We start from the raw sequence: 26775 nt of genomic DNA, 5'->3' as shown, positions 1-26775 counted from the left end.
CCATACTCTGTTCCAACTAAATTCAGTCTCCTCAGGCAGTCATGGAGCTCTCTGTCTTCAAAGCCTGCCTCTTTCCCTGGGAAGAAACTCTGCACTGGAGTTGGGAGTAGCCACAGCCCTTACCATACAAATAGCAGCAGGATAAGGGAAGGGAGCACCAGTCCCCTCAGCTGTACTTGCTTGGAATAGCGTTTTTGTGATGTGAGCTGGGAGGGTGAAAGGCAGGTAAGAGACACGGCCCCTAATGGCATGAAACAGTAGCCCTAGGAACTGGGGGGAGAGAAAAACCTGTTTTCTTGGCTGCATCTGCTCAAAGTAAAGTGCCCACATTAGAACTTCTAGTGCATGGAGCTGGGGGAGGAGGAAATGGTGAAGGTTCTGATTCGAATGCCAGAGACGCATTGTTCTTACGGAGACTGGTAGATTTTCTTAAATAAATATTTCTCCATTTGTTGCATGCTCTAAGGAATTTCTAGAGACTTTAAATAATATATACATGTATTAATTTTCATCAGTTAAATAATTATCTTGCTGGGGAAAGTGTCCACCAAGCTCCTCATACCATTCCAGGAGTCTCAACCCTGACTCATATTTTAAAACAATCCTTTTCCCTGCCATGTGGAGAACAGGACCAAAGTAGAAGCAGTAAGTTCTGTATTAAAAATATCCATCATTATTATTTATATATGCAATGCCTCAATACAGCTTGATACTACATTGCTCAGAAATGACAGCCTCCTTTCTCAGGGACTGAGTTGTTCACAAGGAGGACTGTCCCCCAGTGAGAGGACCCCATATGCTCTGAAGTACCCTCAAAACTGTCCTTGTCAACTTCCTATTCTCAACAAAGATTTTCCAACCCCAGCACAGCCAATCTGCAGACTTCCTCCTGTTAAGAAGCCCTTGAACTTCCTGAAGGATCAGAGCCAGATTTCCATCTTCCTTCCCACCCCAAAATTTTCAGATTTCTCCATCCTAATACTCATTCAATTTGCATTTACACTTGCCAGGTCCAACTTAGGTTTCCCACCTCCTGCTGTGTTGACTGCCGGCCCCATAAGCCTCATCTCATGTGCCCAGACCACGTGGTCCCCCAGCTATACCCCACTCAACACCTCTACCTCTTGTCTCTCACTGGCTTTACTCTCCTCCTTCAGTTTCCACTAATATTTGGCTATTCTCCCAGGACACCTGATCTTGCTCAATACCCTGGAGTCTGCTTACATGTGCTGCTGACACACACACCTGAGTTTCCTTCATTATTTACGCCTTTCCTCCAGCTTCCCTACCTGACTTTGGCTCAGAGATTTCTTTATTGGCATTGAGTATCAGGCCTATGCTCCATCCAACTCTACATTTCTCACTTGGTTCCTGCTACTAATTCAAGGCACTCACCCTAAATCACTACTATCCTGTTATCTTGTGCTTTTTATCTGTTTTGGTTTTTTGTGTCCCAAATGTTTGTCTTAAACCTGTCTCTTTGTCCTAGTTCCCTGCCCTGTTGCCTACATTTCAAAGCCAAAAACTTACCTATACCTGTACTGGTATTGACTTATTTGCACTTTACACATTGTACCTAGCGTTAAGAACAGTACACAGAATAACCCCAAACAGAGAGATCCTTAATAGATCATATCGGCATTTTTTTTTTTTTTTTTTTTTTTTTTGTCACACCTGAAGCATGCAGTACCCTCTGGGCCTGGGATCAAACCCACGCCAGGACAGTGACCTGAGCCACTGCACTGATAATCCTGGATCTTTAACTCACTAGGCCACCAGGAAACTCCCACAGTGGCTTTTAAATAAACCAAAGTATCTGAAGAAGTATGAATCAAACTATTACAAAGGGAATTTAAGAAGAGTGTAAGATCCATAAGGGCAAGGATTTTATCGCTGTATTCCCAGCACCGAAAACAGTACCTAACATATAATAAGTTCTCAATAAATATTTGTAGAATGGGAATTACTGTTGTGGCTCAGGAGGAACAGATCTGACTAGTATCCATGAGGATGCAAGTTCAATCCCCGGCCTCACTCAGTGGATTAAGGATCCAGAATTGCTGAGAGATGCAGTTTACACCAGAGACATGGCTTGGATCCTGAGTTGCCGTGGTTGTGGCGTAGGCCAGCAGCTACACCTCTGATCCAACCCTTAGCCTGGGAACTTCCATGCCAAAGGTGTGGCCATGAAAAGAAAAAAGAAAAAAATATTTGTAGAATGAATAAGTGAAGGAAAAGTAAGTTCAATAGAGTTCAGCTAACCACAATAATTAGAAACAAAACATTTTTGCATGTACACAATTCAAGACTCCTTGAAATACTAATGACATCTAGACGGTGTCACAGATTATTTCCAATACATTATCTCTGTGATCTGCCTTCATATCCTTTCTCAGTGTCTATGCCCATCTTAAATATGTTGCTTCAAACACGACCCAAATCTTTGATATTTTAACATTTTATTAGGCATGCTGATAAAGCTACTCCAGTCCTGATCCAAAGACCCCCACTTAAACATGATGTCAACTGCCGACTGAACTTAAAGGCAAGATGGGAGGGGCTCTGATAGGGGCTATGTTCCTTTGTAAATGGTGGTGTAGGTAAGAGGATGATGGGATATTGGCAGATCTGAATTTCCATATAAAGTATTTGTCTAGCTCTAATGATTAGCTTTTAGAAGACATAGATGCTACTAATTTTATATACGCTTTCCCGGACAGCATAAACACCTGCGTCCAGTTCTGTCTGCTCCTCCTAATGTGGGCAGGAATTTGTTTGGCATTTCTCTCAGTGTGTGATGCTTTTGATCCTTTTACACCCAATTGTAGAGCTTAGATAAAGTATTGAAAGCCTGAGAAAGTGGCAGAGACGATCACTCCTTGTGTAAACACCATTAGAGAAAATGGTAATATATTGTGGCTATTTTCACTTATTTTTAATTTCTGACCACTAATGTAAGTAACTTCCATTTTCTTCCCAAAAGATTAACTAAATTGATTTATTTCAGTCTGGTCTGGTGGGAGACCAGAGTGCATCTCTTTAATAGGTCATATTATCATAATTTAAATTAATGTTCTTCCATGGGTTTTTAAATGGCCATTTTTATCCCTTATAATCTTTGCAGTAACTTTTGAAAGGCTGAGATTTAGGATTTAGGAATCCCTGAGGAAAAGAGGTGCTCAGTTTGATTAATCTTGTGTCTTGCTTGTGGGTGTCTGACATTCTTCAATTTTATTTTAATGAAGAAAGGCACCAAGATTACAGATGCTACCACCACTCATCAGACACACTTGGTCCTGGGATACCTTTGGGGCTTTTGAGAAACTTTTCTTTATAAAAGTATCTAGATGAGTGCATCAATAGTAATAAGTAATTCCCACCAAAAACACTGTTATCACTGTAACATATCCATATGGGAAGTGGGTAACACCTCTCCCCACCCCCACCTCCGATGTCCTCCTCTAATCTGCCTCTAACTTGCACCCATACCTTATAGCTACAACTAGACTTAGTTCTGTGTTTAAGTCTGCCTTAATATGATGCCTATCAATTGCAGGGTACAAATGGGGGCCTTCCTACTTGGCTTGAAATGCATAGATCAAAAGAGTTTCATAAATCAAGTTGCAAAAAAAAAAAAAAAATAGATCAAAAGACCTAGGAGGCCACCTAATATGGTCTTCTTCCCAAGATCTGAATTCACTGTACAATTCTCCCATGCTAAGGGGACTTGTGCACCAAACTTCTAATTCATTAGGAGCCTTAATTAATTTAACAACCAGTTAAACAATAACCAATCAGAATGGCCTCCCAAAGGCCACAGTTTAAAAAACATATTGCTGGAGAATAGACCCCTTGAAACTTATGGAATTGCCAGGAGGACAGAAGCTCAGAACATCTAAGTCTTCACAGAAGACCAATAGTATTTACCACCATGATGAGGGAATTAAGTCTAGCTTAGGCCCAGCCCCCAGTCAGGAAACTGAACTAGAAATACCCAGAAGTACAGGTGGTTTACATCAAAGGGAAAAAAGTGCTGAAGCCAGTGCATAAATACATGTGTAGGCAGATTGCTCCTGACTGGCAGGAAACAAGATGGTGTCTCAGTGAAGATAACACGGAGAGGAAGAGAAGGAACTGAGCCAGATGGCAGAGACCTATGCCAGCCAGTCTGCAGCTTGAGGGAAGATACTGAGAGATAAAAGGGATTTCATGATGCATCAAGTTCCCAATGAATTTAACTGAGAACTTTAAGGAACCTGCCTCGTGAAAACTCTTCCACTCAGTTAATACTGCCTTTCTTTGTTTTCATTTGTATTTCTCTCACTTTGCAAATTCCTCAGACCCATCAATCTCCTGAATATCCCTCAATATCCTACACCAGCTTTCCACTGAATAAACTGCAACTCCCTCAATCTAATATCTGAGATGAGGTAGAGGCAGGCTCAGATGGAGTAGCCTGTCATATGCACCCAACTCTATTCCATGTAATTCAGAATACAGCTAAGGAAACTGTACATAAACAGGATCTACTGATGGTGCCGGCTAAATGAGGTGTCTATCAAATGCTTCAGCGTTTGCATGGAAACTCAGACTGGAGAATCAGAAGAAATGGGAGGGCAAGGATTCTTGACAGAAAATGTCCCCTGATTATCAGTATCAAGTAATCCAGTAGTTTCCAACATGTTCCAGCCATTTGCTTAAGACAAGTTTTCTACAGAGCCCTCATCTATGCAAGAGATAAAGGTATAGATGCTCTGGTTGAAGTGGCCTTCAGGGACCCACAATTTCATAGTTTTCTCTCCCTCATTTTCTTTTACCCCTGTTCCTTCTTATACAGCTTTCTTCTGAGGCATAACTGTAGAACCCCAGGGCTATGTAAAACATAATTGAAAAATATTAGTTAGTGGTTAAACACACAGTCTTCAAAATCAAGGAATCCTAGTTCCACAGGATGGGGGATAATACAAGAAAAAGAATGCATATATGTGTATGACTGGGTCACTTTGCCGAACAGCAGAAAATGGCACATTGTGAATCTACTCTACTTCAATAAAAAAAAAAAAAAAATCCTAGTTCCAAATCCCAATTCTTCCATTTATCACCTATGTGAATTAGAGCAAATTAACCTAAGCTTCTACTCCTCATTTATAAAATGCAGATAATAATAGCAAACTCAAAGGCTGTTTTGGAGGTTACATAAGATAATGCATGCAAAATACTTAGCATTGCCTGCCCTATAATAAGGATTCAATAAATGTCAGATGCCACAATTATTGAAATGGCACATTCCATAAGAATCAAATTAGAGCCTTCTAATGGCAGAAGCAAGATTTTGTAACTCTTGCCCTTAAACTCTTCTAGAATATTGTTTCCCAGATTGTATTCAGAGGAATATTATCCCCATGGAAATATTTCATGATTAAAAGCTCATGGTCAAATCTATTAGGAAAATGTGGTGAAAAACAAAGCCTCCTAGAGATGCACGATGCATAAGAAAGGCCAGGTGTCTGGAACCAAGGTCACTGAATCACATGGTGAAATTTCACCTTCAAAAGATAACTTTGCTGGATTGCAGAGAATGGGAGAAAGAGGCAAAGATGATGGCAGGGACAGTAGTTAGAAAGTTACTGCAATAATCCAGAGGGGAGATGACGGCGGTCTGAACCAGTGTAGAGTAAGAAAAGTGATCAGATTAAGAGAAAAATGGGGAGAGGGGAAAGGAGGTAACAGAGTCAATGATGAAACTCAGGGCTCTGGCCCAGATAATGGGATCAATGGTGGTGTCATTAATGGAATAATAAGAGCGGGGCCAGATTGGGGAAGATGAGTTTCACTTTGCACTAGTGAGTTCAAGATGCCTAATCTCCAAATGTGTTCCATCGCAAGTGACAGAAACACCATTCAAAGCAACCAAAGTAAAAGGGGAATATATTAACTCATGTGACAGGGAAAGAGAGGGGGTGACTTGGTCTTAGACTCTGCAGCACTGTCCTGGGTCTACCCCACGGCTGGTGTCATCTTCTTTCAGTTTGGCGAGAGCGCCTGATTAACCATCCTGGTTAAGTGAGGAGCTTTCTGATTCTAGAGAACGCTGAGATATGTCCGTGCTTCCCATAGCCTTGACCTGGGAAACCCTCCTGCAATCCTTGCTCAAATCTGCTTCACCCCCCCAATAGAGAAAGGCCTATGGACAAAGCCCCAGCTGGACTCTCAGGCCAGTCTGGGACCTGTCCATGCCACAGAGGTCTCGCAGAGGGCTTACAAATAATTGAAAATGCAGAGCTCCTCAGTGTAACCACAGCAACACCAAATTCCCTTTAGGTCTGGTGACATCCTCAGCTGGTTAGGCCACCTAGTGAAAGGTAGTACACAGAGTTCCAGATAAGGAGCATGAGCAGGAACACCCTGCTCCCTCTGTATTACTCTCACTGCTCTAAAGCCCCTCCCACTTCTTGGCAGAAGCTTGGAGAAGAGAGAAATAGGAATACACATCCCTCCTGACTCTTCCTCCTTCCTCCTAAATGCCCTGGATCAGAAAAGGGTGAAGGGTACCCTAGATCACTGCTTCTTGAAGTGTGCATCCGAATCGTTCAAAAGGCTTGTTTAAAATAATAAACTGCTGAGCCCTATCCCTAGAGCTTCTTTTCAGTGGGTCTGCGGTGGGACCAGGCAACTTTTAATTCTAACAAGTTCCCGAATGATGCTGACACTGCCAGTCTGAGGACCACACTATAAGAAACAGTAAGACATAGTCTCCCCTTCTAGGCTTGCAGCTAAAACTCACTGCAAACAAAGGGCTCTTCTTCTACACACTGAAAGGACTCTGTGATCTGAATTCTATCTAGAATAAGGGGGCTTTCTCTACACAGCAGGAGAACTTTATGATATGAATCCTGTAGGTTGAGCCCTTGGTTTGTTAGATGAGATCAAGATTAATTTAGTAAATCCTTCATAATGCTAAAATGCCTGGTTTTCAAGCCTATTGTCTGACTGCATTCTATTTTGCATGCCAGAAGCTGAATATTACTCTATAGATCCATCCTCTTTGCATTCCTTCCCAAACATTCCTAACGTATCTGCCGGCAGATGGATATCCTTAGCTGAGTGAGGAGAAAATGAATTCATAAAGGAAAAAAAAAATCACAGTAAAATATTTTCAGATCTATACCCTATTACACATGTTGTTTTGTTTTTGCCACTGGAATTGTAGGGGAAATTTTTCTTTCTAAACAAATGAATTTTCTCCCTTCAGTTACAGCTTACATAGTCATGGCATCCCCTCTTCTGACCTGACCTGACCTGCAATCACAATACTTAACTTTAGGCTTCCTTTCAGTTGTCTCTTTTAGCTAATTTTTTTTTCTTTTTTTTTTTTTTTTTTTTTGTCTATCTTTTTAGGGCCGCCCTCACAGCATATGGAGGTTCCCAGGCTAGGGGTCTAATCGGAGCTTTTGCTGCCAGCCTTCACCACAGCCACAGCAATGCCACATCCAAGCCGCGTCTGCGACCTACATCACAGCTCACAGCAATGCCAGATCCAGAACGCACTGAGTGAGGCCAGGGATCAAACCTGCAACCTCATGGTTCCTAGCCGGATTCGTTTCTGCTGCACCAAGATGGGAACTCCAAGCTAATATTTTCTAAACAACTTTCCTCCTCAACCCACCCTATTAGTGCTCTTCATTTCTGAATTTCTTTTCCTTTGCCCTCTATAAAAAAGTTAGGAAAAAATTTTTATGTAGCGCTTCTGTGTCTTTTATTAAAGGCTCACCAGCATAAACACCATAAAAGTTCCTTTGGAAAAAGCCATCCTTTCTCAGCCGTCCTGAGGGGAAGAAATGGAAGGGAAATGGGTCTATACCCAGGCTCGGTTTCCAAGGGCAGGGCCCCCACCCAGAGTTAGGAGGTGTCCAGGGTAATTCTTTATCCTGCCCTCAAGTGGGAGGATGCAAAAGCGAAAAAGGTTGTTAGGGGACTTACAGAGCAACTATCTCCTGTGACTAAAGCGCATCAGGGGGAAGGGGACAGAAAGGACATTCATAACTGCCATGGTATGAGGGCTGCCTCCAAAGGCCCCTCTCCTCCCAAATGTTCCTACTCCCCACAATGCAAAATTTCTATTTAGGTTGATATTTTGTCTCCAAAAGTACCATTATAAATGTCAATAGTCCTGGGAGGTATGCCACATTCAGAACAAGGACATTTTGATAGGACAAAGATCAGGTCACAGTTGCTACCCAGAATGGATGAACCCTGGTTTGGGTTTCCCTAGACGCTGGAAGATACCATGACCCCACACGAGGGATAGAGCTAGAAAGAAAGCGATGAAAGAAGCAGAGACCTGTGCAGCAGCTTAGTCACCAGTGAGCCCCAGAGGCTTCTAGAACTGCAGCATCTCAGTGACAGGCCAAGAGTCCCAGCATCATACACTGGGGTTCCTGGCACATCTTTGGATCATGATCCTGGAGTTGTGCAGTGTACAGCCTGGGAGGCCATACATGGCAGCCTAAGTCCCATAGAGGCCAAAATAAATCAGTGCAAGGAGAAGAGAGTGTTCCCAGGCCTCAATCTCTCTCTCTTTCTATACTTGATGGAGGCTCCTTGGGAAAATGCTGAACCTCAACACTTGCCAAGTTTGACAAAAACAGGCATGTTCTTCAAAGGCCTTAATTTATGACATTAACTGCCAGAACTGCACACAGCCTTCAGGCTAAACAAGAAGAAAAACATTCAGCCTTCAACTGCTGCTCTTGCTTACCTAAAGCTTTAAAAGAGAATCAAAGGAAGAGCCAAAGGCCAGTAAGAAAAAAAAAAAAAAAATGTTTTCCACTGAATCCTACAAAGAGCCACACTAGGAAAGACCCCACTCTGAGGTAACTACGACCCCTCCCAACATGTACCTGAGACTCCACCTTCCAAAGAGCTTCCCCAGCTTCTGCCTTGTCCCCAGGGACCACTGATCCATCACTGAGGACCTGGGCATCCTGCTCTCCACCAGTGGCCTATTCACTGTCCACAGAAGACTGCCTGTGATCTACTCCATTCAAAACCACATCAGCAAAATTGTCTTCAAAAGCTTATATAAAAACAGCTGTGCCAACAGGTGAATTTTCCAAACTGTGATGTAAGCTAGCGTTAATTAGCTAGGTGTCCTTAGGCAAGTCACCTCTCTCTGGGCCTCGGATTCTTCACCTGAAAGTTGGGAGGCCACACACTTGGTGCTACCTAAGACCCTTTCCAGCTCTGACACTGCATTCTTTGTATGACTCTAATTCTTTCAGCACCTTTCCCATGATAATCAATACAAAGCCCATCATTCTTCTTATCTGATGAAAACAAAGCCCTCTAGCATTTCCTAAGAAGCTCTGCAAAGGCAGGCCAACATAGGAAGAAAGGCAGTACTTACTTCTTACACTGTCTCCCTTAGAATTTCTTTATGGAGATGATCGTCAATGTACTTGCTAAGCTTCAGGCACTAAACCACATGTAAAGAGTTAAATCTACTGTCCATCTGCCCGTGCGGATCTTTAGAGCTAAAGCACTCGGCTCTTCCCCTTTCCTTGACAGTAAGGCCTCAACATCACCCTGGCATTGTGGGAATCCATCCCAATACCTTTATGTTCAAACAGGGGTTCGAGAGGTTCCAGGCTCCTTCGACCTGGGGGCAGGACCCAGTGGAAACCAGACAAAGCTACAGCAGAAAGAAACTGTGCTTCCAGGTTCTGACAAGAAATGATGAACAACGGGAAGCTCTTTTAGGTCCCTCAGGCCCTACCTTTTAAATTTTCCACTCGGTCTGGGAAGAATTGGAGCTGCTCCAGAGAGATGTCTGCTCTTTTCATCTTCCTTCCTGGGGCCTGGTTTTCCTGGAAGTTGCCAAGCCCACCCAACCCCACTTTACTACTGAACTCACTCTCCCAGAAAGAAGAGTTGTAAGAGCAGCCCTGATACACTGTAACACTTAAATCAATTCCCTCGTTTCAGGTGTGTGCCTGGTACATTCTGGTTATTGCTGGGGAGGTCATCACAAGAACAGGACCCACAGTTGACCCAGGCGAGAGAGAGTCCGGACCTCTCCCCATCCATCCTTACCTTACCTCTGCCCACCACGCCCACAACCACTTCAAGGATGCAGCCTTGACAGAGTAACATGCCCTAAGACCACCTGGATTGAATACGTGACTGAACCCAGTTTAGGCCTCTGCATAAACCTTCAAGATTCTGGTGGCAACTAGAGATTCTCATACTAAGTGAAGTCAGAAAGACAAAGACAAACACCATATGATATCACTTACATGTGGAATGTAAAATATGGCACAGATGAACCTATCTACAGAACAGAAACAGACTCAGACATGGAGAGCAGACTTGTGATTGCCAAGGGCAGGAAGAAGGGGTAGTGAGATGGACTAGGAGTTTGAGGTTGGTAGATACAAACTATTACATTTAGAATGGATAAGCAATGAGGTCCTGCTGTTTAGCACAAGGAACTACGTCCAGTCTCTTGGGGAAGACCAGGGTGGAAGATAGTATAAGAAAAGGAATATATACCTATGAATATGACTCGGTCACTTTGCTGTGTAGCAGAAATTGGCACAACATTGTAAATCGACTACACTCTCATTTTAAAAATGTATTTAAAAAAAAGACTCTGGTAGCAGGTGTGGAAATCTACTCATCTTTTAGCCACCCAAGATAAGCCTCATTTGTAAGCTCTCTTGCTTACTAGAGTTGCCAGCTACCACTCTGAAGTAGGCTGCCTCTTTCTTGGTCTCGCTCTGCCTTTTGTGTATAGAGCTAGTTTCAGATTTCACTGTAGAAACTCCCAAGGTTTTCATCACGAGAACCCAGGAGGTCAGGACTGCCCTTAACCCCACTTTACAGATGATGAAACAAATCAGAGAGGTGAGTTTGCCCAATGTCACATAGCTAGTAGGCAGAGCTGGGGTTAGAACCCAGGCAGCTTGAGGATAAAGTCTGCTCTCACTACCCCTCTGCTACACCGTGTGAGCCAGGCCCTTCCCACACACCAGCTTCTATAGCCTTCTTCTCCCCATAGCTCGGATCTCCTAACTTACTGCAGGCTTCAAAGAATCTAAATCCTATCTTAATCTCAGGTGGTAAAGGGATTTGAGAGACTTTGTACATAGACTAAGACATATTCCTGTGGCTCTAAACTTGACTATGTACCCAAACGCATAGCTAAGCTCCTTATTTGTTCCCTAGGTTTGAGGCCCTGTGTAGATTATCTACAATTTACTCTGAGGTCTTCACTCATTCATTGGACAAATATTTTTGATTATCTACTACATACTAATCATGAACAAGAGAGAATGCACTCAATTAATAAATATGCTATTGTGCCCCTTTTACAGATGGGAAGACAGAAAATGAGAGGTTAAATCACTTGTCTGCCATTCGACATCTAGTAAATAGCAGGACTAGCATTCAATTCTGGGCCCTACCCTGCTCCTGCCTATACCTTCCTCCCCTTGATCTTATGTCATTTTCTGAACAATCATCAATTCTCAAATTCTCTGACTGGGTGTCCTACCACTCAGGTCAACTCATGAACTAAGTATGGGAGTTAGCATAGACCCCACAGATTAAGGACACAGTCCCAAAGACACCAACTGTAAATGGGGTTCCCAAAATACCTGCTCTTTTGCCCAGCTGATTATAAACATGGGAGCTCCCAAGGCTCATCCTTTGATAACTCACTAAAACTACTCATTGAACTCAGGAAACTCTATCCTTATGATTCAGGACGGCCGCATGAAGAGACGCTCAGGGCGGAGTCCAGGGGTACAGGGGTGCAGAGCTTCCATGACTTCTCTGGGCGCATCGCCCTGGCACATCAACATGACCATCAACTTGGGAGCTCTCTTATTGTTCAAGAGCTTTTATCGAGGCTTCCTTACATAAGCATCCTTGATTATGTCCTTGGCCACCGGGGACTGAACTTCATCTCTAGCCCTCCTTTCCTCTCCAGAAGTTGAAGAAGGGGCTGAAAGTTCCAACTCTAGTCACACAGTGTGTAGCCAGCTCTTTCCCGAAAACTATGTGAGGGGCCACCTGGAGTCATCTCATTAGCATAAAGTCAGGTATGGTAGAAAGGGGCTCTTTATGAATAATAAAAAACACTCCCATCACTCAGGAAATTCCAAGGGTTTCTGAAGCTCTGTGCCAGAAATTGGGGGCAATAATGTATATACATGTATACACATACATACATACATACATATATACTCATTTTATATATGCATGTGTGTGTATTTGTTTAAGTATACCCCACCCTCACCCCTCCAGGAACCATGGCCAGGGACTAAAACTCTGCTAGCTGCCACCAGACTTCCCTTAAGGGAGCCACCTGCTTGGATTTCTATGAACGCTTCCTGGCTCCCCATCACTTGTCTGCACACCTGCCAGGGCAGCCTGTCTGCCTACCTGAAAACTCGCTCCTATGAGGTTCTGCCCGCAGGACTAGCCAGCTGTGCCTGCGCCCTCCATCCCAAGCCTGCCTCACTCCAGGGATCTGGTCTCCTTTCAGAACTTCCCCTCCCCAAGTCTATGCCTATAAGAATTAACTGTGTCATGTTCTGCCAGATGCCAGTGTGACCCAAACATGCCCAAAGGGCATTTGACTTTGCCCGTCAGGGACATGCTGTGGCATTGAAGAAGTGAGAGAAAGAATTGGGTCAGTGTGAATCAGAGCAGGAGAAAAACATCTATAGAGTATTAGATTTAGAGAATATTACTCTCCAGTATTATTAGAACACCTCTCTGGCCACACTAGCTAGGCCTTTATCAGGGTTTCCATTATAAATCCTATTTCCAAGGGTTTATGACTTGCTGTAAAAATTCAATCCAGGCGGAAAAGCAACATAGTGAGTTTGCAGTCCAGGAAGCAGTTTGATTCAAAGAAAGGATAAAAAGCTGAGAAGCAACAAAGAGAAAAAAAGAAAAAGGAAACAGATTGTTTAAAAAGAAGACAGCCAGAGCCTTGCCCTGCTTTTCTGACCCCACGTGACTCAAAGGTGATTTTGTTTTCAAATTTGAGTTTTCACAGGTTATTAATTCCCATGTGCAAAGAGCCCTGTGAGGACGCTAAAGACAAAAGCACTGAGCTCCGTGATGTGTTTTCCGATTGGAAAAGCAGTGGGGACAGCATGTGTTAGAACTTGCTCCTTGGGGCGGGGCTGCGGGGGGGGGGGTTCCCCTGGGAGCAATGTCCCCCTCGTGGACCACATCCATGACAACTCTCGAGGGACACATGTGGAATCTTCCCTGGCTCAGGAAAAGGCAGAGAAGGAACAGGGGATGCTCGGCAAGTTTGTACATTCTGATGAGGTAAAGGAACATTAGGACCCAATTCCTCACTTCCTGAAAATAAAGCAACCATCTCTGTCTCTCTGTTACCCTCCAGAGCATATTCTGAGGCAGGCACCCAAGGCCGCTACACATTTGTGACCATCTGTCCAGTTATAATTTCATTATGAAGTGTCCCCAGTGACACTTGGCACTTCTGCCAGCATCACTGCTTGCCCATATCTCCCCAGGAGGGGCCACTCTGGGAGTTCAAAAGTACCATCTCCCAATGCTTGGAAGTGTAAGCCTGGAACATGCAGTTCACCAAAGTTCACCTTGCTTCGTTCCCTTGCCTCATTCAAAGATGAGTCATTGCCTCCAATTCTCAATTAAGAAATCTTAGGGCAGTTAAGGGGAGCAAGGAGAAGACAATGACCAGTCTTGGGACCCAGACTTTCTTCATAGGAGAGAGTCCGAGATGGCATTCTAGTTGGAAGGAGAAAATAGGGAGCTTGGCTTGGCAGTAATGGTATAGCAAGTGATCATACTGCTGCTTAGAACAGTGGGTTATTTGGGGGAGCTATAACAAAGAGGGGATGGAAATTATGTGGGAGACACGAATGCCTGTCCAATTCTTGTTGCCACTGCAAAAGTGAGATTTCCCCCCATCTTCAGAGAGCTGATCTGTTTGAAACTCATGATTTGCTCTCAAGTAGAGGGTTGAGTAAAAAGAACAAGAATTTGTTTTTATTAAGCAGCACTGCTTTGCTAGGCCACTTGCCAGTTGTTTTTTTTATACATAATTTCATGTAAACCTTATAAAAACTCTATGATATGGATATGAATTATCTGTTTGTTTAAAAGATGAGGAAATTAAGACTAATTAACTTACCCAAGGTTAATCCACCAGCTAAGTGGCAGAGGCAAAACTGAATCTATACATTTCTGATTTGAAAGCCCTTGATCTTTCCACATTTGAAAGCTCTGAGTAATACCTCAATGGATAAATTACAGAATGGAAATGAATTTGAGATAGTCTGAAAGTTTCAAGCATAATGTTATCTGGAGTAGGACTGGGGAGAGGCCTGGTAAATCACCTGCACAAAGGAATGTAGGCTTTAATTATGTTAATTCCTCAAATCTAAGAAAGTAATCTTAAATTCAGAAAATAAAAAAGTCTGGGATTGTTAAAATAAAGAAAGCATCTAATCATGTTTCTAATTTTATATATGTACAGTTTTACTGCAAACTCTGAAACAGTTTCCCCCTTTTAAAAGCACCACTGGGAGTTCCCGTCGTGGCGCAGTGGTTAACAAATCCGACTAGGAACCATGAGGTTGCGGGTTCGATCCCTGGCCTTGCTCAGTGGGTTAAGGATCCGGCATTGCTGTGAGCTGTGGTGTAGGTTGCAGACGCGGCTTGGATCCCGCGTTGCTGTGGCTCTGGTGTAGGCCAGTGGCTACGGCTCCGATTAGACCCCTAGCCTGGGAACCTCCATATGCCACGGGAGCGGCCCAAGAAATGGAAAAACAAAAAAAAACAAAAAAGACAAAAAATAAACAAATAAAATAAAATAGCACCACTGGTAATTAAGCCATTGTCTCTCCACTCCCAGCCCACCCTGTTAGAATCTCCTATGTGATGCTAGAGCTGGGAGCCTGCTAACCACATTTCTGCTTTGCTAGCCAGGGCTCTCTAAGGCTCTGCCAAAAGGGGGTGCTAGAGGGAGATGGAAAGGCTGCTTTCTGCACCTACAGCAGTAGTTGGTTCCAGTTTCAAATGTTGCCCACAATCCCAGGACCAGCCTCATTGCACCTCATCAGATACAGCACCAGCCAGCTATCTGGGGCCTCTTCTCCTAGATTCTAGATTCTAACAGCCCCAACCTCTTGCCTCCTCTGTTCCCTTAGCTGTAGAGGTAGTAGCTTCTTCCTAAAGATGCTACACCTGTGTTACTTCAGTGTTCCCTTTTGTATTTACATAAATACCTGTTCAACAAATTTCTTTCATTAAGTCTGTATTGAAATAACTGGTGTGGGCAGTTCCCGCCATGGCACAGTAGGTTAAGAATCCAACTGCAGTGGCTCAGTTCACTGCAGAGGTGCAGGTTCGATCCCTGGCCCAGCACAGTGAGTTAAAGAATCCAGTGTTGCTGCAGGCTGCAGCACACATAGGTCACTCTCTCATATATATATATCTAGAACTGCCACATGATCCTAAATTCCCAGGTATGTACACAGAAGAATTAAAAATAAGTAGTCAAACAAGTAAATGTACACACATGTCCAGAGCATCACTATTAACAATAGAGAGTGAAAACAGCCCAAATGTTCATCAGTGGAACAACAGATAAACAAATTGTGGTCTATACATACAATGGAATATTATTCAGCCATGAAAAATGAAGTTCTCATACATACCACAATATGGATGAAACTCCAAAGCAGAATGCTAAATGAAAGACTCCAGGCACAAAAAGTCACATGGTATATGATTCCATTCATACGAAATGACCAGAACAGGTACATCCATAGATACAGAATACAAATCAGTGGCTGCCAGGGACTAGGAGGTGAGAGAAAGATAGGAAGAAGTTGCTTAAAGGGGATGGGCCTTTCCTCTGGGTGATGGGAAAGTTTCAGAACTAGATAGAGGTGATGGTTGCAAAACATTGTGTACAAAAATTGTTCAGTTAAAAATGGTTAATTTATGTTGTGTTAACTTCATTACAATAAATTATTTCAGAAGGCAGGTAGGAAGGAAGGAAAGAAGGGAGAAAAAGAGAAAGAAAGACAAGCCAGCCAATAAACGGAGAGAGAAGAAACCAGGTCCCTAATGACAAGACTGAAAATTTGGATCATGCCTTCCCTGATGTGGGTAAACTCCTGATGTCAGTTAAAAAAAAAAAAAAAAAAAACCCAAGATATTATTTTTTTCACTTGAGTAAATCTGAGTTGAGTTTCTCGCCTTTTCAACCAAGAATTCTAACACTGTCTTTAATTAATAGTAATTATTTTTAACCCACAATCCACTAAAATTTAATCTAGTTTCTGTCTGTTCTGGCTTCAGGAAGGGTAAAGAATGATTTTCACCATCTAGAAAAGACACTGTCTAGAGCTGTCTAGAAAAGCTCTGCCAACAGTAGTTTCAAGTGCCCTTAAGCTGTCTCTTCTTCAAGCTGAATAGTCCCAGTTGTTTCAACCTTTTCAAGCATTGCTTGAAAAGTCCTTTTTGACTGGTATTTGAACCAGAAGAGCATGTCATATTTTAGAAAATTCCCTGGCAGAAGTACAGAACTCTCCATTCTTACCAACCAAAGGGATGGCTGTTGTGTCATGGAAGAAATTCTGCCATCTCATCCAGGGGTGAGTGGACACTGAACAATCAAGAAATTAGTCTTTGTACTTCAGACCTACTCCCTCTTCCCTCATGATCACCTTGATGTTTTTTTACGTGTTATTAGCAAAGGGCTAATCGCATTTTAATGTTGAGGGCTGGCGTTTAATTGATAGTGTATAAATGAATGGCTCTAGGTGGAGGACCATAATTGTCTCCATGAAAATTTGATGTAATTCTGCCAGGTGTCCATTTGGATCTCAGAATCCCTACATCTGATGAGTTCACCAGTTTGCTAATTTTCTACAAAAGATTGGACTCTATTAACTTTCCTCACCCTCGATGACTAGCTTAATCATGCAGAGATTGGCGCGGAGCTTGGAGTAACTTAATTTCCACCAAACGCATGGCGTCCTCGGATATGCGACAATCAGAGAAAACCTGATAAAATGCTGACAATGGAAAATAGTAACGGCGACAGTCACCAACTCAGGCCCAATAGAAAGGGCTTCTTACCGTATGACAGATCACCCTCTGCAAGTCTTGTACCTGGTTTTCATCTGTAAAAGGAAATGGTTGGAATAGATTTATAGGTCTTTTTTTTTTTCAGTACCAAAATTTTGCATTATACATGTCAGAATAAAGTTGTTTAATAACTGATTTCACCCATTATAAAGAAACATGGTAGTAATCATTATTTCCCTTGAACAGCTGTGTAAATCTGAGCAGCAGTTCAAGATACAAAAGCCCAAAATATAAGCAAGATCTTTCATCAGCCAGATAGTGTTCTATTCAAGTATTTATTCACTCACTCAAACCATACTCACCTGGGCTATTTTTGCAGGCAATGCTCCAGAATGCATTCTAGGACCTCCTCATTAGAGATATAAAACCTAGAAGAACGATTCAGAACCTCAGAGTTAACAAACATCAGCTGCTGGAGTAATAAAACAAATACTCTACACCAAAAAATTGTGGTGATCAAAATTAATAAGAAATTATACCAACATTCATATTCTATCTTCCAATGTAATGAATGGAATCACATACTTAGAAGATACATTTCTTGGGTCAAAGTTCAAATACCTCTCAAGCTAAATGTGGAATGGCAAGCTGATATCGGCTAAGGTGTCAATCATTGATGAATGCTAAGACATCACTAAAAATTTAATGAGATGGAAAAACGTATTTCACAAGAACTTTTTTCAGCGTACTTGTCTATGTGGTGAGAAAAAAATATTTTTAAAAAAATCACTTCAGATTGGATAAGCTCCTCACCCACCCAGGAATAAGTTCAAGTAATGCGAGATGTCACATTCACGAGCTGTCTTCTAAGAAAGTTGACTGGGTTAATGCAGGGATTTCGCTTGTCTAAGCTGGGTACACCACTTTGGGGCTGATATGAATTGATTAGAGCTATACATAATCTGCATCTTTTCCCCAAATGCAGTCTTCATCCTTTCCCCTGGAGAGAGGTGCTTGGCCTCTATGAACAATGTTTTTTTTTTAAGAGTACCTGATTGATAGGGCACCAAATTTTAGCATTCTCCTGAGATGCTTCAATGTTTTAGCTCAGCCCTTCCCCACACCCACTCTTCTTCGGCCCGGGGAGAAAGAAAGCACACAGGGGAGGAACTGCACACAATGAGAGCCTTCCTCCTTCCACTGAGTCAGCCGTGGGACTGTGTGTTCAAACAACGGGAAGAAAACCAGAGGCACAAAGCACAGTGGGGACTTGGTGAAAGCACAGAGGCTCTCAGAGTGCATCCTTTTGCTGTGAGTAAGTAACTTATGATGAATAGTTCACGTAATTAGAACCTCATTCATTAATGCTAAAGGTGACTTATTAAAACACAAACAACTTACTACATTTAAAAATTAAACATTGAAGCTGCTAACAAAGTGAATGTGAAAAGTCCATTCCGGGGTGGGAGAGGCCTGGCACCTCCTCTGGGAAGCTGGGAATCCACAAATGAGGGCGCACAGCCCCTCCTGGCCCCTCCCTGCAAAGTGCAGCATACTGAACAGTCTTCAGCAATGGCCCCAGACCTTAAGTTTTCATTCCTCCCCAGATCTGTCTTTTTCTCAACATCGAATGCTTTTTCAGTTTGTACCAGAAGCTCCTCAGGCCAAAGATTCAATTGTTCAACAAATATTTATTGTGCATCACTGTGCACAGGATACTGAAGCAGGTGCTAGAGATACAAGGATGGATAAGACGAAGCACTTACCCTTGGGGAGCTCAAAGCTAGAAACAACCTCGGACAACTCGGCTGTAGGAATTGGAATGAAGGAGCCGCACAGACCCAGAGAGAAAGCAGATAAAAATGGCATAACCTGATTCCATTCAATGAAGAGGATGATAAACTATGCTGTGCAACATCCTCCATGTTCCCCTTTCGTCCTCTCAGCAAACCCATGAGGTATTAATAACCCCATTTCCTAAGTGATGGTGTGCGGAAATGTTTACCTTTTTGTTAATAGTAGCTGGTCAGAGACTTCTGTGAGGAGAAAGCTAGTGGGGCTGAAAAGCTGTTGAATAAGCCCACTCACCCAAATCCAGAAGCATCAGCCTCCAGACAAGGAAACCAGGCTGGCCAGGAGATTTCCTTCAGAGGAGCAAAGAGCTACTTTATATAATCAAAAGAGAAGAGAGTGGACACCAAGAAAATGGGAAGAATGGAGTAAAAGCAGCAGAGCCCTGCATGGGCTCAGCATCAGCGGGATGCCTGGCTAAGGAGTCGGGGAGGAGAGATGATGGAAAAGAAACAGGACTAAGATTTTCCATGAAAAATGCTGTGGACTTTGTGAGGAAACCTCTCCCTGAGACCCCAGAGACATTCAGTAAACCTCCTTGAACTTCCTGACAAAATCGGTGAAGCAGCTGAATTTTGCCTCAAAGTTGATGAAGTGCAGGATACAGTGTGTACAGTGATAAGGGGAAGAGTGGGCATCTGTTTTAGAATAAAAATGGAAACGAGGATGTAAATATATTAAGCCAAGGAGTTCCTGCTGTGGCACAGTGTTAAGAATCCAACTGCAGCAGCTCAGGTCATTGCCAGGGTGTGGGTTACATCCCAGGCTCCTCGCAGTGGGTTAAAGGATAGGTCACTGCCACAGCTGCAGTACAGGTCGCAGCTGTGGCTCAGATTCAATCCCTGGCCCAGGAACCTCCATAGGCCCTGGGTGTGGCCATTAAGAAAAAGAAAGAGAGAGAGAAAAAGCCAAAGACCCAGGCTCTGTCCCCTTTCGAGGTACAGAAATGCTGAGAGGCCACAGAACTATCTCTGCTTCTAAGGAATGTGAAGACATGGTCTCTGGAAAGGCCACCCTTGCTGGAGGGCATGTCCTGACCCCACAAATGAAAGCTTCAGAGTCAGAAGCTAAGATCACAGGAGGAGGTCATATGAGCAAAGGGCTGTCAGAAAGGAGGTATTTCTGGGGCCGTGTAACAAGAAAAGCTAAAGAAAGAAGACTCATGATTCTGCCACAGTGAGTCTCTATGACACAGAAATGCTGAAGCAGATCAACATCAGGGGAAAAGCCAAGAAAAGAAAAAGAGAATGGAAACTTACAGGTGCTGTGAGCCAAGAAACTGAGATAAAAAGGGCACTAAAGTTCAGGTGGGAAATTGGTTATTCAACTAGTGAAAAAAGAATTATAAGAACCTATTCTACACACATCACTTAAGTGTTACCTTTTGCAACATCTATCAGAATGAGTTTTACCTCCAGGAAGGGATACAAGTTTAAGGCTAGAAGAAGAGAATTTTAAAGAGATTGAGGGATTGCAGGAAAACTAGTTCTATTTCCATGGCCTCGGCTTCCATATAGGGCCTTTGTGCTGGGAAGTGAGGGTAGAAGAATTTGCAGTTATCACGAAAAGAGGCTCTTGTGTCTCTGTCACCATGGGGTATGGAAGAAAGGTATGGGCCACATGTGGCATGTGGCCTTTTCCCAGATTTCTACTGGACAACCCCCGACTCCCATCCCTCTGAGGCTACCCCTTGTCCTGGGTGCCCAGAACACCCTTGTTTTTAATTCCTCACGAATTACCAGGGCTGTGTCAGGGTAATTTTTTCCTGTGCAAATGTAGGTGCCTTCCCAGGTTTTTACAACTTAAAGCCTGCATTCTCTTTGACGATGACCTTTCCACTTCAAAAGGATTTTATTAATTTGCAACTCAGCAATGGTCTCTAGTCCCCACACTGCAATTAAGAGCATCAACTGTGTAATTTCAGAATTGCTCTTTGGTGTTCCTTAAACTTCAATATTGAAATGGGAGTTCATCTAACTTGAAGGAAACAAAGGCTCCTGTAGCCACAATGTCAACAAATATTGAGTAATGGCCGTGGATCATCAGAGAACTAAAGCCCAAAGTGTGATTTTTTTTAATGCAGTAACTGACAGTGAAGAAACAGTTGAATTGCTTTACACTATAAAATGAAGAGAATCTACCAGTGAATCTAAAGGGAGGGGAAAAACACAGAATTATAAATAATGCATTATGTAGATTCATTTTAGAATATGAATAGCAGAAATTGTTCTATGACACGTACTCCAAACCACAGTTTTTCCCATTGAATAAGGTAATTATCATTCATTAATCTTTGCAAAGATTATGAAAATGTGCTTAGGATCAGGCTCCCAAGTATTTGCAGCCATGATTATAAGGATAGATTTGTCATCCCAAATAAGCAGATAATCTTCCTGTTTATAATGAGCCTCTCTTCTTAGAGATCAAAATGCATTATGGGAACCTCAAGAAAATGATGCTCCAAACACCATTTGTTTTCTAGGTTTATTCGATGTGATTAAACTTAAAAAAAAAAAAAAAACTTCTTCTTCCACCTTATCCTTTTCCTCCCTCCCTTTGAATTTCTTCCTCGGGAATGTATTTCAAGCAAGGCCTTTAATGTCAAGTAGAGATTTCAGACTTTGTTTTTCCTCCTCATCTTCCTTCATATGATTAACGACATCGTTCAGCCTGCCACAGCCCACCAAGGAAGCACATGCTATGGTTGGGCAGCAGAAGGAAAGAAGGACTCTTTGCCCAAGAGTCCAAGAGTCACGTTTGAAATCCTGTTCTATCAATGATTACAGGAAAGTTATTTCATCTCACTCAGCCACAGCTTCCTTACCTATAAAACGGGAGGAGGGTGGTTTAAAGGGTATGGTAGATGTAAAATGTGGGTGCTCAACAACAGGAGCATCACCTGCCCAGGGTTTCTCATCCCTCTTCTCCAGGAGAGTGACCGGGATGAGCAGACACAGAATGCACCTGTCGCAGGCCGAGGATACACCTGTTCCTGGTCCAGTTTGCACCACCTTGACTAGGTGCTACACTCAGGCTCCTGGAAGTGGCAAATGCACTGGCAGTACCCTAGCAAAGGAGGTGGGATGTCTTTAGTTGGTACACATTTTGTCTGAATTCTTACAGTACTCAAGAGTCTGTGCACTCTGCTTTTTTATCACGGCCTAATTGCTTTGGATACCAGTCTGACTTCTCCAGTGGGACTAAAGTTTCTAGCCAGCATGGATTGTGTCTTATACTATTTCATTCTTTTTATTGAGAAAAATAACATCCTGACAGCAAGTTCAGCCCACAAATATATTTTAGATAGATACATAGATAATATATACACATAAGTGTCTCTTTCCTCTGTTTTTTAAAATTGTGATTTAGTTGTATTATTTAGGGTCTTGGTCCTGTAGCTTTATTAGAGACCAAATAACAGTATCTTAAATGAGATGGACATTTAATTCTCTCTCAGTAAAGGTGTGAACTGGTAGGCTCTACAGGGGTATAGGCTCTACCCCATCTAGTCATTCCAAGCTGTCCCTGAAAATGATGAATTAAGTCATCCACGTGGTTGAAACAGACTCTTGATCCAGTTGGGAGAGGGGAAAAATGAAGTGGAATTCAAGGAGCTTCTTTGTTAAGAACAGGACCACAAACTTGCACACATCCCTCATCTCCATGCTCTGTCAGACGAACTTGGTAGGCAGGCACACTTAGCCACAAGGGAAGCTAGAAAACATACTATCAAGCTGCTGGTAGGGAGGTACAGAGAGGCTGAGAGAAGGGGGAGAATGTGGACCTAACTAAAACTTGAGGGTTCTAATACAAAGAAGAAGTAGCGAATAGGGGATCCTGGAGGCAATTAGCCATCTCTGCCATAGTTGCTACATTTGAAATCAAACAATTTCATATAAATTTTATATTACTGGCTTCTTTTTTTAAAAAAAGAAAAGACCGATGACACAAAGATTAAACTCCAATGCAGCAACAATTAGACGGCTCTAAATAGCAGCTGCTCTTTTCGGCGAGCTCGTGCAACATCAATTTTGCTATAGTGCCCATCAGGCCCCTAAACACATCTTTGACTTGGTCTCCATTATTCATTCACATCATCTGCCTGGTCCCTGTGGGCACCTGTGTTTGAACCTAATGCATCTAATGAGCCACCTGTTGTGCACCCACTGTATACCAAGCACTTTTCCCACATGTTCTTCGTTTATTCTCACAGCAATTTTGCAACGTAACTTTCTTTACTCTGTCATATAACTGAGTAAGCTAAGGTTCAGAGAGGTCCAATAACTTGTCAAATTTGGGGGGGGGCACCCCAACGGCATGCAGAAGTTCCAGGGCCAGGGATCAAACCCCTGCCACAGCTGCAACCCTAACCACAGCAGTGACCAGATCCTTAACCTGCTGCCCAACCAAGGAACTCCAATAATTTGATAAATGTATCTAGAAGGTGGCAGATAAAAAATGTAAACCTTAACACTTTTGTGCCTGACTGTCCATGCTGGGAAGTGGGCGACAAGGGATGTCCAGAGAGAGATTTTAGTATGTTTCAATTTACCAATTTCTTTCGTGAAATAACTTTTTTTGTTTGGTGGCATCTTTCATATTGACTCGTCTTACAAAAGAATTAGGTAATTCTAGTCATTAGAGGATTGCATCTGAAGACCACTATACAGTGTGACCATGAATCATCTTGGAGCAGATGATATGAAGCAAGTTCTCCCCCTCTCAAAGGTCCTGGGCTCCACATAGAATCCAGTAGAGCACCCATTCCCAGCAGTCCCCATGCACTTCCAACACTGTCCACTCTGGTGCCTCCCCTCTCCTAGGATCCCCTCTGCTAGAGAGCTACTCCTTCAGACCCTTTGGGTCCAGGCCAAAAGAAGCCTCTTCCAGGTGGTCACCCCCTATCTCCAACTCTTAGGACAGTCAGTTCTCAGTGTTGACCTTGGGCACCCTGTTCACCTTCACTCCTCCTGTCTCCCAAACGAGGGAACAAGCCTGCATCGCTGAGCTCAGTGCCGTAGCAAACCCTCAATAAATCTATGGGGACTGATTAAGGTTGTCAAGCTAGATGATTCTTTGAGAGTCCCATCTAAAAAAAACCAATACAAAAAAAAAAATCCACATTCTTGGTTGAGTGCTTCCTGCTTCTATCTTCATAAGTCGCCATGTCTCCCCTTCCTCTGCTAACGTCATGGTCACTGCAGCATGGGAAGCAGCATGAAAGGAGCAAACACAAGCACTTGCCTGAGACTCATAAGATCAGGTCTTTGGTCTTCACTCTCTTTTCATTCATTCATTCATCCAATCACTTATTCTACATTATTGGGTGGGTACAATGTGCCAGGCCTTGAGATGGACATGAGAGACACAGAGATGAAGAAGGTGGGGTTCTGTCCTAAGAAGATCTCACTCTGGTGGGAGAAGGACACAAGAAAGAACAATTACATTACAGGACAAGGAAGGCTCTGTCAGAAGGCTGGAGCCCAGGGAAGGAATACGGAACCCAAGCCATGTGGAAGAGCATGCACCCCTCTGTACCTTGATTCTCTTTCACCCCAAAACAGAAATAACTCTCCTACCTTCTCCAGGCTGTATGCAATCAAATGAGGCAAAGTATTGGATCTATAAGATATCATTATGGAAATTTTCAGTTTTGTACTTCTACCAGTCTTGACAACCTTCATTAATCTTTGTAGTTCTTACCCTTGTTTACCAAAAAAACAGTGACTCAGAACTGCATAACAATTAGAGATAAAGTTAATTAGAATCCAGATTTCTTTTTCAGAAAATGCTCACTGTTTAACTTGAAAGATCATTTTAAGTAAGAGATAAATGGAAGCAAAACTCATTGGCAGCAGACTCAAAACACGTACATACAGAGGATTTCCATTTATTTTTAGACATTAAGTTTGGGATAAGAGCAATTTTCGTCTGGAGGACTGGAGACCAGACAGCAGTGGTGCCCCCAGTCACTGCTGGTGACTCCTTACTGGGTTCTGAGCATCACAGAGGTAGGTGGCACGAGGAAGCAGGAGGTGCAGAAGGATGCACCCTGACTCATTTGCATCTGGTTTGTACAGTGTGAACATCTGAAGAGTCTTTGGGAAATTAAGAACAGGTAACATTTACTGAGGATTTACCAAGTCATACAGTATTCTAACCGCTTTATATGTATTTTCTTATTTGTCATTTTTTTTTCCTCACAACAACCTTATGAAGTATGTTCTATTATCAAGCTCATTTTACAGAAGAGGAAACCAAAGACATCGTGATTGGAGAAAACTCTTTTCTAATAATTGGTCATTGTTTGAGCCATCTCCCCCAAAAAAGGGTGAGGGGAGAGGAGAAGAGATTTAGAAGGGAATTATTTCCACTGATTTTCTCCCCAAAATGTGGAATAGTAAGAAAACTCAAAGAAATTGCTAGAGCAAATGCAGTAGAAAAAAAATACCCTTACCGAATATCCTACTCATCCAGCACCTCGGAGTAAACAAACTGTCAAGGGGGCAGAAAAGAACTCATCAGAAGAGAAGCACAGACCCAGGAGAAATGTTCCTTCCTCCTGCCACTCACAATTGACTTGTGGGGAAAAAAGAAAAATGTGGAGCTCTTGGGTGCCAATTAGATATTGTTGAAAAATGAAAGCAACAGCATTCACTCAAAACCCCAAAAGCACCATGAGTCAGTTCCATGAGTATAACAAGCCCTGGTTAAGAACTTTCAGAAATTTTTTCATTAAAAAAAAAAAAAGATTATTTAAATCAAACTTGGGTACTGCTAATTGTTCAGTGAATCACTCAAAGAGTACTTGGGCAAATTTATTTTACTGATTTTTTTCATCAATAAAGAATTTTGATACTCTCTGTTAGAGCTTATCACAGAGAGGGACTTGGTGCGGAAGGGAAATAATGAATAACGGAATATTCAGAAGAGAAAGACCTTGGTACTAAGCTTCCCTTTCAGCAAGGAAAACCCAAAGATTCAAAAAGGCTGTCAAGCTAATGGTCTGACCTGCCTTTTGTGTAATAAAAACAAGCTGTGAGGCATTTCCCACAGGGACTATTGAGGACTATCAATTACTGCTTTTGTGGGTAGCAGACTAATTCCTCCAAGTCCTATTCAGATGGAACAGGCCATGTGTCCATGGTAACCCTGTCCTCCCAAGAGCAGCCAAGCCATGTACCCTGATGCATGCAGCTATGTGGCCTCATTCATTGGCCTTACACCTTGGAGGAAGCAGAGGCCTAGCGACCTCATCTTTCCTAAAGGTGACCAGTACATTCAATCAACAGACATTTCCTGAATATGTGCCTTTGGCCAACTACTCTGAATTCAAAGTCCATCTCTTTTCCTCAGGAACTTTACAGGCTACTGAGACAGAATCATGGAAACAAAACTGTAATGAAATGTGATTACCACAATAGAGGTAGGTCATGGAACCACAGGGAATGGAGAAAGTAGCACCAACAAAGATGTGAGAACTGGGGATGGGAAGAGGGCCAGGGAAGGCTTCTCCAACTAACGTGAGTGATACTTGAACTGGGTTGCAAGGGATAAGGAGGAGTTTTCCTAATCATATATTCTCTGCTCAGGTCTAAGATCTCTGTGGTATGGCCAGAGCTGTACCTCTAGCAACTAGAACTTTTCCTGAGACATTTACTGATTGTATGAGAAGGAAGGAAGGAAGGGCAGGGAGGGAGGAAGAAGGGAAGAAAGGCTATTTATTTCATAGGCACAGAAAAAGGATATAGCAGATATCTTGCAACCTGCCCAACCCTGTTCTCTAGAACCTGCCCATCTTGACCACAGGCATTA

General features: G+C 42.8%; 1 protein-coding gene across 15 annotated transcripts in view; it reads right to left on the bottom strand.

The window, feature by feature from the left end:
• The window catches only part of LOC100511522 (uncharacterized), a 680138-nt gene that overhangs the window by 589985 nt on the left and 63378 nt on the right, over positions 1–26775 (bottom strand). For 14 of the 15 annotated variants that reach the window (XR_014815191.1, XR_014815193.1, XR_014815195.1 and 11 more), the window contains exons 2-3: positions 17472–17537; positions 17161–17204 (exon numbers count right to left, since the gene is read on the bottom strand). The gene's annotated coding sequence lies outside the window, so the exon portion shown is untranslated. Of the gene's footprint in view, positions 1–17160; positions 17205–17471; positions 17538–24204; positions 24372–26775 lie in introns of all 15 variants that reach the window. The other variant, XM_084975968.1, reaches the window with a different exon arrangement.

The sequence above is a fragment of the Sus scrofa genome, chromosome 9, assembly GCF_054392235.1.
Source record: "Sus scrofa isolate SSC_HxYL_T2T_F1_AM1 chromosome 9, Sscrofa_HxYL_maternal_Yorkshire_Landrace_v2.0, whole genome shotgun sequence".
NCBI classification, from domain to species: Eukaryota; Metazoa; Chordata; class Mammalia; order Artiodactyla; family Suidae; genus Sus; species Sus scrofa.
The sequence above is the reverse complement of the archived record's forward strand: the minus strand, read 5'-3'. Positions and strand labels throughout refer to the sequence as shown.